Here is an 11,335-nt window from a genome sequence, read left to right on the forward strand (position 1 = left end):
CTGGGTAAGATGGAGGGTCAAAGAAAAAGAGGAAGACCCCCAATGAGATGGATCAGCCAGGTGGCATCATTGATGGCGTCAAGTGTGGCAGCAGTAGTGAGGTTGGCCCAGGATCGGACATTGTTTCCTACATGGGGTCACCTCCTGTCTCCCAGAGGAAGAGCCACCTGCCCAGGATCCTGAATTGGGAGTTCTCAGGATCTCTCAGAGATCTCAGAGCTGTGTGCAGACCTCCAGCCCCAGTCAAGGGCCCTCATTAGCACAGCAGTCCTGTGGTGGGGGGTTCTGCAAAGGGCAAGGTACAGGCTTTGGAGTCGGACAAGCCTGGGCTCCACTGGACATATGACCTGGCCTGGCCATGCCTCCATGCCCTAATCCGGAAAATGGGCAGAGCTGTGCTGAGTCCCAGAGCTGAGAGCAAAGAGACATGAAATCGTGCTTGTGAGGGTCCAGGCTCAGTGCCTACAACACTCTGGGCTGGAGAAAAAGAGCTAATGCTTTTGAGACACGGTGAGCATCCTCATTTCACGGAGATCAGAGCCCAGCCCAGCACTCCACCAAGCAGCTTTGAAACGGGAAGGAGGAGAGGGGGGGAGAGAGGGAAGGGGGAGGACATTTCCTGAGCAAGTAATGCCAGCCACTAAGACAGGGGGAGGGGAGGCACAACATTTGTGGACCAAGCACCTGCAGTTCATCAATAACACACCTGGGGCAAGTACCAAGTTTCCAGAATCTTTGAAAGTCATTCAAAATATACTGAAACCCTAAGACCAATCCTAGAATGCAAGAGGGTGTCTTCCTCATCTAAGAAGACCAGAAGACTGCTTTAGACAACAGGGGAGGTATAACACTTGCCCATTAGGAACTGCAGAGCATGTTCTGGGAAGGATCTGGAATCCCAGCAGACCCAACAGCCTTACGAACACAGACTTCCTCCTTTGCAGCTTCATCTGGCACCAGTATCAAAGGGAACTGGTGCACAACATTTCAGGGAAGTGGATGATTGTGACTCCAGAAAAGAACAATTAACATTGTTGACCGAACACCTGCTCTGAGCCACTGACATTAGTGCACTTTCTCTGGTCATCACAATAACTCACGCAACAGGTGACAGCTTCCTCTTTAACGATGAAGTGCCCTAGGGAAGAACAGACGTGGAAACTGCAAGACTCTAATTAATTCACACAAGAAGCAGGAAAAGACAAACACGGAAAGGCTCTAAAATGATCAGAGATTTCTTTCCATTCATTTACCCAAACCGTCTTTGTTTAAAAAATCAGCAGATTGGCTTTTTCTAAAACCGCCAAGCCTATGCAGCTCAGCACTGCCATACTGGGTCCCCACTCCATCCAATCCTCCCAAGTGCCGTATGATTGTCCCCTCCTGGGTCCTACTTGCCCATGACGAGGTGGTGATAATGTGGATTTATTTCCACTGCAGACCCACAAAAAGACTCGATTGACTTTGCCTTGATGAATAAAGATTGTTGGCATGATAAAAAGTGGCTCAAAAATACTTGATTTTCTTCATTGAACTCAGGCTGCTGTGGGAGACAAAATGGCAACACCTGTGTGCCGTGCAAGCCTGTCCAAGAGTGTGAGGGAGCAACACGGAGAACAGCACAAACAAGACAATCCAGGGAAGTCACACTGTGGGGTAAGGCCTAAAATCCTTTGCTATTTTTAGGTGCCATTTACACAATACAACAAAACAAAACTCTGGTAGATCCTGTGCCATCCTCACAATCGTTAAGCTTGAGCCCATTGCTGCTGCCACTGTGCCAATCCATCTCCTTGGGGGTCTTCCTTATTTTCACTGAACCCCAGCTTTACCAAGCATGATGTCCTTCTCCAGGTCCCTTATGATAACATGTCCAAAGTATGAGAGATGAAGTCTGGCCATCCTGGCTTCCAAGGAACACTCTGGCTATACTGTTTCCAACACAGATATGTTTGTTCTTTTGGCAGCCCATGGTACTTTCAATAGTCTCCTCTAACACCATAACTTAAATGCATCAGTTCTTCTACGGTCTTCCTTATTCACTGTTCAACTTTGACATGTATATCTTCATATTAAAAATACTATGGCTTGGGTCAGATGCACCTTAGTCCTCAAATGGTTATCTTTGCTCTTGAACACTTTAAAGAGGTTTTTGCAGCAGATTTGACTGATGTAATAAATCGTTTGATTTCCGGACTGTTGCTTCTATAAGTATTGATTGTGGATCCAAGCAAAATGAAGTCTTTGACAAATACAATCTTTTCTCCATTTATCTTGATGTTATTTATTGGTCCGATTGTGAGGATTTTTGTTTTCTTTACATTGAGGTGCAATTCATACTGAAGTCCTAAAACTTGGTTCCAATTTTTATGTGCTGCCTTGACATCTGGTAAAAACACAGGGCCTCAAATGCCTACAAACAAGGTTCCCTATCCCCTGCTCCCATATATAAGGACCCCTAGACAAATAACCCTCCTTAATAAGTAGACCAAGTGATGTTCCTGCTTATCGGTGAATAACAGGTTTTGTCTTCCTGTCTGCATGTGGAACTATTTAAATAAGCCAATCACATCCTCCTGTGGGAACCAGAGGTCACCCCACCCTCTTGTTATTGCAAAGGCTGCCTCCTATAGCCCTGGATTGTTGACTCTGTTCCCTCATGCAGCCCTGTGGGGCACTGTGTGGTGTGCCATATCCCTGAGTTCTGAGTGTATGTGACTAACAGAAGACTATTGATCTTATCTGTCCAGTGCCCATGTCCTGTATTTGGCCTCAAAACTACAGGTGGGAATCCCTCTCTCACTAATGGGATGAATAAGAGGCAATGAAAGCATGTGCAGGCCAAAATAGGTGTGTTGCTTTCTCTGACCTTCAGGGACATAGGTTCCAGTGCCAGATCGAGGCAGGCATCACAGTCTGAAGCTCTCAATAGGGAAGAAGTAAACATCCTTCAGTACTGGTCCCCAGAGTACCCACCCACAGTTCCTTGAGCTGGCCACATCTGCCACCAAGGATAGTCCCCTTCACCAGAGCAGAGGGGCTTACTGAGCCATCACCCCCATTCAGCAAGCTGCAGACCTCCATCTAATTGGATCACGAAACTTACAAACGTCCAGAGCTCAGGCAGTCCAAGCACAGTTGGTTTGTTTCTAGATTTCAGGGGCAGTCTCAGAAAGCCACAGAGGGAGTTTGTTCCCCAATACTGCTGTTCCTCCCCAGCCTGGCAGTCTGACTTGAAACTGGGCATCTTTGATTCAAGCTTTGATTATTTTTTTTCTTTTCTTTAAATCATAGTAAATATATATATATAACAACACCTTTGTCATTTCAACATTTTTAAATGTAAAAATCAGTAACATTAATTATATTTACCATGCAGTTAGTTCAACCAGCACCATCATCATTTCCAAATGTTCCCATCACCCTTAACAGTGTCCCTTACACAATGAGCTTAAGTTTTTATTTCTTTTGAATAATATCTGATGGTTTCTGAGACCTCATGTTGATCTGTTTTCTGACGTTCAGCCTTCAGCTATTTTCCCAAGAGCTGGTGTTTAAAGGGAAGGTAGGGGTGACGAGGTGACAGTTAAGGGTCTCCGAAGACCTGCTTCTTCATTCATCTTTGTTGTTGTTGTTGTTAAGTGCGATTGAGTTGGTTCTTACTCATAGCAACCCTGTGTACGGTTTCTGAGGAGTGGTTTGTGGGTTTGAACCACTGACCCTGAGTTTCAAACTGACCTTGGGCTCCATCTGACTTTAAGCTTCTTCATTTGTGGGTCAGAGCAAAGGAGAGGCATGTTAGTCCTAGTTTGAATGAGCACTTACTTTAGAGGAGGAACTTTCTAAATGCAATTAGTGTACCATCTTTTTATTTGGAAAGTCTGTAGGATAATTTTGAAAACGTAAAGACAATTGACATTTATATGTGAACTCAAGAAAACGCTTTCTCCTTCAGAAGATGTAGCAAACGCAATTCATTTCAGAGCCAAAGTAAAGCAATCAGACTCCCTGCACAAATGGAGGTTCTTTTCTAAAATATTAAGGTAAATTAAAAATTTCTCTTCAATTTAGCTATTCATGGAATACACACAATGGAATACTATTCAGTCATTAAGAGAAACGAAGTTCTGATACATGCAACAACACAGATGAACTTTGAAAACAATATGCTGAATCAGAGAAGTCAGATACAAAGGGACAAAATTAAATGATCTCACTTATATGAAATATTTAGAATAGGCAAATACATAGAGACAGAAACTCGTGTGGCACTTACCAGGGGCTCAGAGCAGGAGGGGATGGAAAGTTACTGTTTAATGAGTGAAGAGTTTCTGTTTAGGGTGGTAAACAAGCTCTGGAAATAGTGGTAAAAGTTGCCTTCTCTGGGGGAAATAAAAAGGTCTCTTGAGACCCCAATGTGCATACCACCTCTGCCTTGCCCTGCCAACACTTTGCCCCCAGTGGCCTGGGGATCTATTCAGTCTATCTGGAGTGGAAATGCAAATTCTCAGCAGGGGGTCGGACCAGAATGTGCTTACTCCACAAGGTTTCCTTGAATGTATTCAGTTCATTGGTGCTGATTCGATTTATCTCAGCAAGGAAAGTTGTGTTTTTTTTCTCTATTGCAAGCTTGCTTGAGTGCAGTAGACTTTGCCCTATTGTGTCAGATCCTTATTTTGTAACTCCGGGGCACCAGGAGTATGCTGAATGAATAATGGATTTTCCTCTTTCAGATGCACATTCATTTTATGAACAATGGGGAATGCATCCTTGCCCAGACAAAGAGTCCTGAGAATCAGGAGTCCCAGCGAGGGAAGCTCCTTTACTTGGAGAGATATTAACAGTGAAGGCGTTTGCATTGATTGGAAAATCACTGGAGGCTATGCAGCATTTTACTTTGCCAGGTGGGTATTGACTTGCGTCTTCATATAATAATCACTTAGACTCCAACTTCTGCTTCTACTAACATGGCTTTTCGGTCGATACATCTGGTTGTTTTTATCTTATTTCCCTTTCAGAGGTTAACTGGCTGCCCACTTGGCTGGGTCACAGGTGCAGGGGGCTGAGTTAAGACTCCCTGATTTCCTCCCCTACTCCTGCCAGCAGACAATTAACTTCTTGGTGGAACTGACAAGCCACATCTGCCAAAGCAAAGCTGGCCAAAACACTAATTCATCTTGCATTCCTTCAATAATTCCTTATTGAGTGTCTACTGTGTCAAGCACAGGATACATGAGAAGGAGCCCGGGTCTCTGCCCATGTGATACTCAAGAAAGCAGTTAAAAGACAACTGTGGCAGAGAGCGGTTGGTCCTGCAGCATGGCTCAGCATGAATAGGAACACTCACAAGACAGGCCACCTAAGCACAGACACAGAGGGCAAGGAGGCATTAGGAAGGCTATTGTAGCACGCAAAGCAAGAACAAAAGCACAGAGGAACTATTGAGGTTGAAGAGATAACTGGGCTAGGTGACATGGCGCTTCCCTGACCAGGCAACTCAGAGTAGACACTAGAGAGGGAGAGAAAGGAATAGTCAGAAACACCACACTAGAAGGCTTGGAAGTCCGTCTTCTGCCTATGACTGATTGGAATACCTAAAATGGGGCTACAGTGTACCCAGTGAACGAGGCTTCTTGTGGAGCCTTTGCAATACATAAAACTATAGGTAGAAACCGGAACCACATCCAGATCTCCAGAGATGAGAAATCTCCACTTGAAAGGATGAGCAGACCAGCCTGGAGCGGCTAGAAGAATAAAAGATACCTCTTGAAAGAAAGACCTGCAGAAAAAATGGAGGCAGATGGGCTGTTACTCCAAGAACGAACAAATCGCTTCCCTAGAAAACATCAAGGCAAGTGGCCAGGTCCTTTCAACGCAAACCCCCTTCCAAGACTAAGACTCAACAGAAATACACATTCTGATTGGTGACCACACACATCACCGATGGGGGGAAGTGGGGTAAAAGCAGCAATGAAGTGGCAAGCTAAGCCCTACAATGCTCAGTGGACTTCTGTGGACCCAGTTGGGGACATGGTTGGCAAGCAGTGTGAAGAGGCCTGGGGACTCTTGGGCCCAGAGACAGTGGTGTGGTCACAGAGGACTCGAGAGGAGAGCGGAGCTACCGGCTGACAGGAAGAGAGGACATATGCACAGGAGCACTCACACTTGCAGATGATACCCACGTGACCTGGACCGGATGACTGGATGATCGGAGCTCAACCAGGAGAAGAAAGAAGAGGGGGAAAAAAAAAAAAAGAGTGAGCTGATACAGTCTGATGAACTTGAACTATACCTATGGAGCAGCGACTCAAAAGAGGGAACAAATCCTCACAGCAAGAAACATTCACACCCTCCCCACATACACAGAGTGGACGGAGAAGGGCAGCTTGGACATTGGATATTCAAATGGGGAGGGGGGGACTACAAAGGTAAGAAGTGACTGGCTTACAAGCTTTCAAGAGGGAACCTAGTGCTAGGGAGCATGGAGGAAGGCAGAATCTCCAGTAGGTACTATTCAATCTGTCTGGGCAGAGCTGATGAAAGGAGATACAGATGGGTAGCTCATGATACTGTAGTGAAAAATGCTTATCAGGACGGATTATGAGGGTTGGAAATGCAAAGGTAGAAGTTTTGTAACAAGGAAGGGAGTGACTGATTCTCCAGGATAGGAGCCGAGGCCTCTGGGACCATCAACGGAGAAGAGCCAAGAGCGGACACTACCAAGAGAAACAGAGATGCCTGAGATGGAGCCAGAGATGATGACGTGGAGTAATGAAGCGACTGGGGACTTTGGACCCAGAGAGGGAAAGGGACTGTGGGCTGAAAACTGGGAGGAGGAGGGGGAAGTGTAGGGAGCGGGTTTCTGGGATATACCCTTTGGGTGGTTGATGATGCATGGAGGAGATTGGAACCATGGCAGTGGGATGATATACGATGGAATGAATGTAAAACTAAAGTTCTCTCATGTAAACTATCATATAATACACAATAAAGCATTAAAAAAAAGAGGGAACCTAGAGCTAGGTAGGAGGCATGGAGGAAGGCAGAATCTCCAGTGAGTACTATCCAATCTGTCTAGGTGGAGCTGATGAAATGAAATGCAGATAGGTCACTTGTGATACAATAGTGAATAATTGTTATCAGGACTGATTGTGAGTGTTGGAAATGTAAAGGTAGACGTTTTGTAGCAAGGAAGGGAGTGATTTACTCTCCAGTCCAGGAGCGGAGGTCTCTAGGTTCATCAACAGAGAAGAGCCAAGAGCGGGACCCTATCCAGAGAAGCAGCGAGGCCCGAGATAGAGGCAGAGACGATGACGTGGAATGATGAAGCAGCTGGGGACTTTGGATCCAGAGAGAGAGAGGGACCGTGTGCTGAAGAATTGGCGGGGGGGGGGGGGGGGGGGGGGGGGGGGGGGGGGGGGAGTGTAAGGGGCGGGTTTATAGGGTATACCCTTTACCCTTTGGTTGGTTGATGATGCATGCAGGGGATTGGAACCATGGCAATGAAACGACATATGGTGGAATGAATGTAAAACTAAAGTTCTCTCATGTAAAATATCATATAATTCACAATAAAACATGAAAAAAAAAAAAAAAAGAGAGAGAGATAACTGGGCTGGAGGTGTCAGCAAGACCAGAACGGAGAGACTCTAAGCCTTGCTAAAGAGTCAGGGATTTATCCTGAAGGCAATCAAAAATGTGCAGATGCTTTTTAGCAAGGACATAACCTCTGGCCAAAGCATGAAGAATGGATTAGCAGGGAACAAGGCTGGAGGCAGACGGAGACGTGTAACACTAATTTAGAAGAGAGATGATGGAAACCTAAGTTTAAGGAGTAAGCCAAGAGACCAGAGGCTAGAATGCAATCTAGAAGCAAGAGATGCAATCCAATTGTAAAGAATAATATTGTGGAACTTCTTGTTATGTTCATTCCCGTTCCAATTCAGATCAATGGGGGATTGTTTTTATGTTTGTTTGTTTTTGTAAAAGAAGAAGATAAACATCTTGGGAATTCTGAAATGGAATTGAAACTTGCCACAGAAATCAGAAATTGAAGCCACAAACCTAGGATTTGAGAAAAGCCGAAGCAGCCAGAGAACCTCCAGCCCAGGATAATAAGCTTCTAGGCAGAGGCTAGCTCTGCTAGCGTAGTGGTTACAAATTGGCCTGTGAACCACAAGGTCAGCAGTTTGAAACGACCAGCTGCTCCGTGGGAAAAAGATGAGGCTTTCTGCTCCGTAAAGATTTACAGCCTTGGAAACCCTGTTTAGGGTCGCTATGGGTCGGAACCGACTTGACAGCACTTAACAACAACAACAACAGGCAGAGGCTAGAGTCCTGGTATAGTGCTGTGGGTTAATGTGCTGGATTACAAAGTCGGTTTAAACTGCAAGGTCAGCGGTTCAAGCTCACCAGCTGCTCCTCGGAAACCCTGTACAGGGTGTCTATGGATTGGAACCAACTCGACAGCACTTAATAACAACAAGCAGAGACCAGGGCTGAACTATTGCATGAACCAGGGAGCTAGCAGTGAATGGGAGTAGAGGGGGAAAGGGTTCTCTGTCTGAAAAATGTTGGCAAGGATGAGGGGGCATGAAGGTGTTATCTTCAGGGAACAGAGATACCCAAGCAACCAGCACCTGAGCCAATGTAACCTTGGAGTTGCAATGTCCCCAGGGAAGGAAATCCTAGGCTGCAGAGGCAAGACCTGGTTCTGAATTGGGTACCCATTAGAGGCGGTCACAAAACTGCCAACATAGAAGGGTTGAACAAAGAAGAAAAACAAAAGCAAACAGAAAACACCCACTCAAGATGAACTTGCAAACCAAACTTCCAAAGCACACAAGAAAAACTAATGTCATGTAATCCAATCAAAAACCTTAATAAATGAAATAATTTGTTCCTGTGAAAATTTAAAATAATAAAACAATCAGATATTTTTGTTGTTGTTGTTAGGTGCTATCAAGTTGGTTCCATCTCAGTGACTCTGTGTATAACAGAACAAACCCTGCCCACTTCTGCAACATCCTCATAATTGTTGCTCCATTTAAGCCCATTGTTTCAGTCTCTGTGTCACTCTATCTCTTTGAGGAGCTTCCTCTTTGTTGTTGACCAAGCAAGATATCCTCTCCTCCAGGGACTGATGCTTCCTGATAACATGTATGAAGTACAGATCATGTGAAGACTCTTCATCCTTGCTTCTAAGGAGCATTGTGGCTGTACTTCATTCAAGACAGATTTGCTTGTTCTTCTGACAGTCCATGGCATGTTTGACATTCTTCACTAACATCATAATTAAAGGCATCAATTCTTCTTCAGTCTCCCTTATTCATTACTGAGCTTTTACATGCATATGACATGATTGAAAATACTAAGGCCTGGGTCAGGAAAGTAGCATGGCGGTTACCAGGGGCTCACAGCAGGAGGGAATGGGAAGTTATTACTTAATGAGTTAAAGAGTTTCTGTTGGGGATGGTGAACAAGTTCTGGAAATAGTGGAACAAGTTCTCTAGGTGAAAAAAAGTCACTTGAGACCCCAATGTGCACCCCACCTCTGTCTAACACTGCTAACACTTGAAGAGAGACCTTCAAAAAGCCTGTGGATAACGGAATTTTTCCATGAACTTTTTGAAGTCCCCTTGTTGTTGCTAGCTACTGTCAAGTCAGTTTTGACTCATAGCAACCTTAAGCACAACAGAACAAAACACTGTTCAGTCCTGCACTAGTCTCACAACTTTGTTATGATTGTTCCCATTGCTGCTGATACAATGCTAATCCATCTCATTGGGTGGTGGGGGGGAGGAGGGTTCTTCCTTTTTTTGACTGACCCACCACTTTACCAAGCATGATGTCCTTCTCAAGTGCCTGGTCCCTCCTGATAATATATCCAAAGTATGGAGAAGATGTCTTGCCATCTTGACTTCTAAGGAGTGTTGTACTTCTACAAACACAAATTTTTGTTCTTCTGGAAGTCCACGGTACTTTCAACATTCTCCTTCAACATCATAATTCAAATGCATCAATTCTTCTACGATCTTCCTTATTCGCTGTCAAAATTTTGCATGCATATGAGGTTATTGAAAATGCTATGGCTTGAGTCAGGTGCACCTTAGTCCTCAAACTAAACATGTTTGCTCTTAAACACTATAAAGAGGTTTTGTGCAACAGATTTGCCTGATACAATACATCATTTGATTCCTTGACTACTGTTTCCATGAGTGTTGATAGTAGATCCAAGCAAAATGAAGTTTTGACAACTTCAATCTTTTCTCCATTTGTCATGATATTATTTATTGGTCCAGTGGTGAGGATTTTTGTTTTCTTTACATTGAGATGCAATCCATATTGAAGACTGTGGTCTTTGATCTTCATAAGTAAGTATTTTAAGTCTTCTTTGCTTTCAGCAAACAAGGTTGTATCATCTGAATATTGCAGGTCGTTAATGAGTCTTCCTCCAATCTTGATGCCATGTTCACCTTCATATAATCCAGTTTCTTAGATTACTTGCTCAGTATACAGATTGAATAAGTAGAGTGAAATAATACAGCTTTGGCACGTACCTCTCCTGATTCTAAACCATTCAGCGTCCCTTTTTTATGTTCTAACAACTGCCTCTTGGTCTATGTATATACAGGTTCCTCATGAGCACAAGTAAGTGTTCTGGAATACCTATTTCTTGCAATGCTGTCCATAGCTCGTCATGATCCCCACAATCAAAAGCCTTTGCATAGACAATAAAGTACAAGTAAACATTTTTCTGCTATTCTTTGCTTTCAGCCAATATCCATCTGATGTCAGCAATGATATCCCTCATTCTACAGCCTCATATGAATCCTGCTTGAACCTCTGGCAGTTTCTTGTCAATGTGTTGTTGTAGCCATTTTTAAATTATCTTTAGCAGAATTTTACTTGCATGTGATTTTAATGATATTGTGTGATGATTTCCACATTCCGTTGGATCACCTATCTTTGAAATGAGAACAAATACAGACCTCTTCCAATCAGTTAGCCAGGCAGCTGTCTTCAAAGTTTCTTGGCATAGACAAAGGAGTGCCTCCAGTGCTGCATCAGTTTGTTGAAAGATATCAATTTGTATTTCAGTTCCTAGAGCCTCATTCTTTGCCAATGCCTTCAGTGCACCTTGGACTATTTCCCTCTGTGCCATTGGTTCTTGATGATATGAAATGGTTGAACATTGTACATTTCTTTTTAGTACAGTGACTGTGTATTTCTTCCATCTTCTTTTGATGATTTCTGTATCGTTCAATATATTTTTGCCCATAGAATCCTTCAATATTTCAAGTCGAGGCTTGAATTTTTTCTTCGGTTCCCTCAG

This window comes from Chrysochloris asiatica, unplaced genomic scaffold (assembly GCF_000296735.1).
Source record: "Chrysochloris asiatica unplaced genomic scaffold, ChrAsi1.0 scaffold00154, whole genome shotgun sequence".
Taxonomy (NCBI): Eukaryota; Metazoa; Chordata; class Mammalia; order Afrosoricida; family Chrysochloridae; genus Chrysochloris; species Chrysochloris asiatica.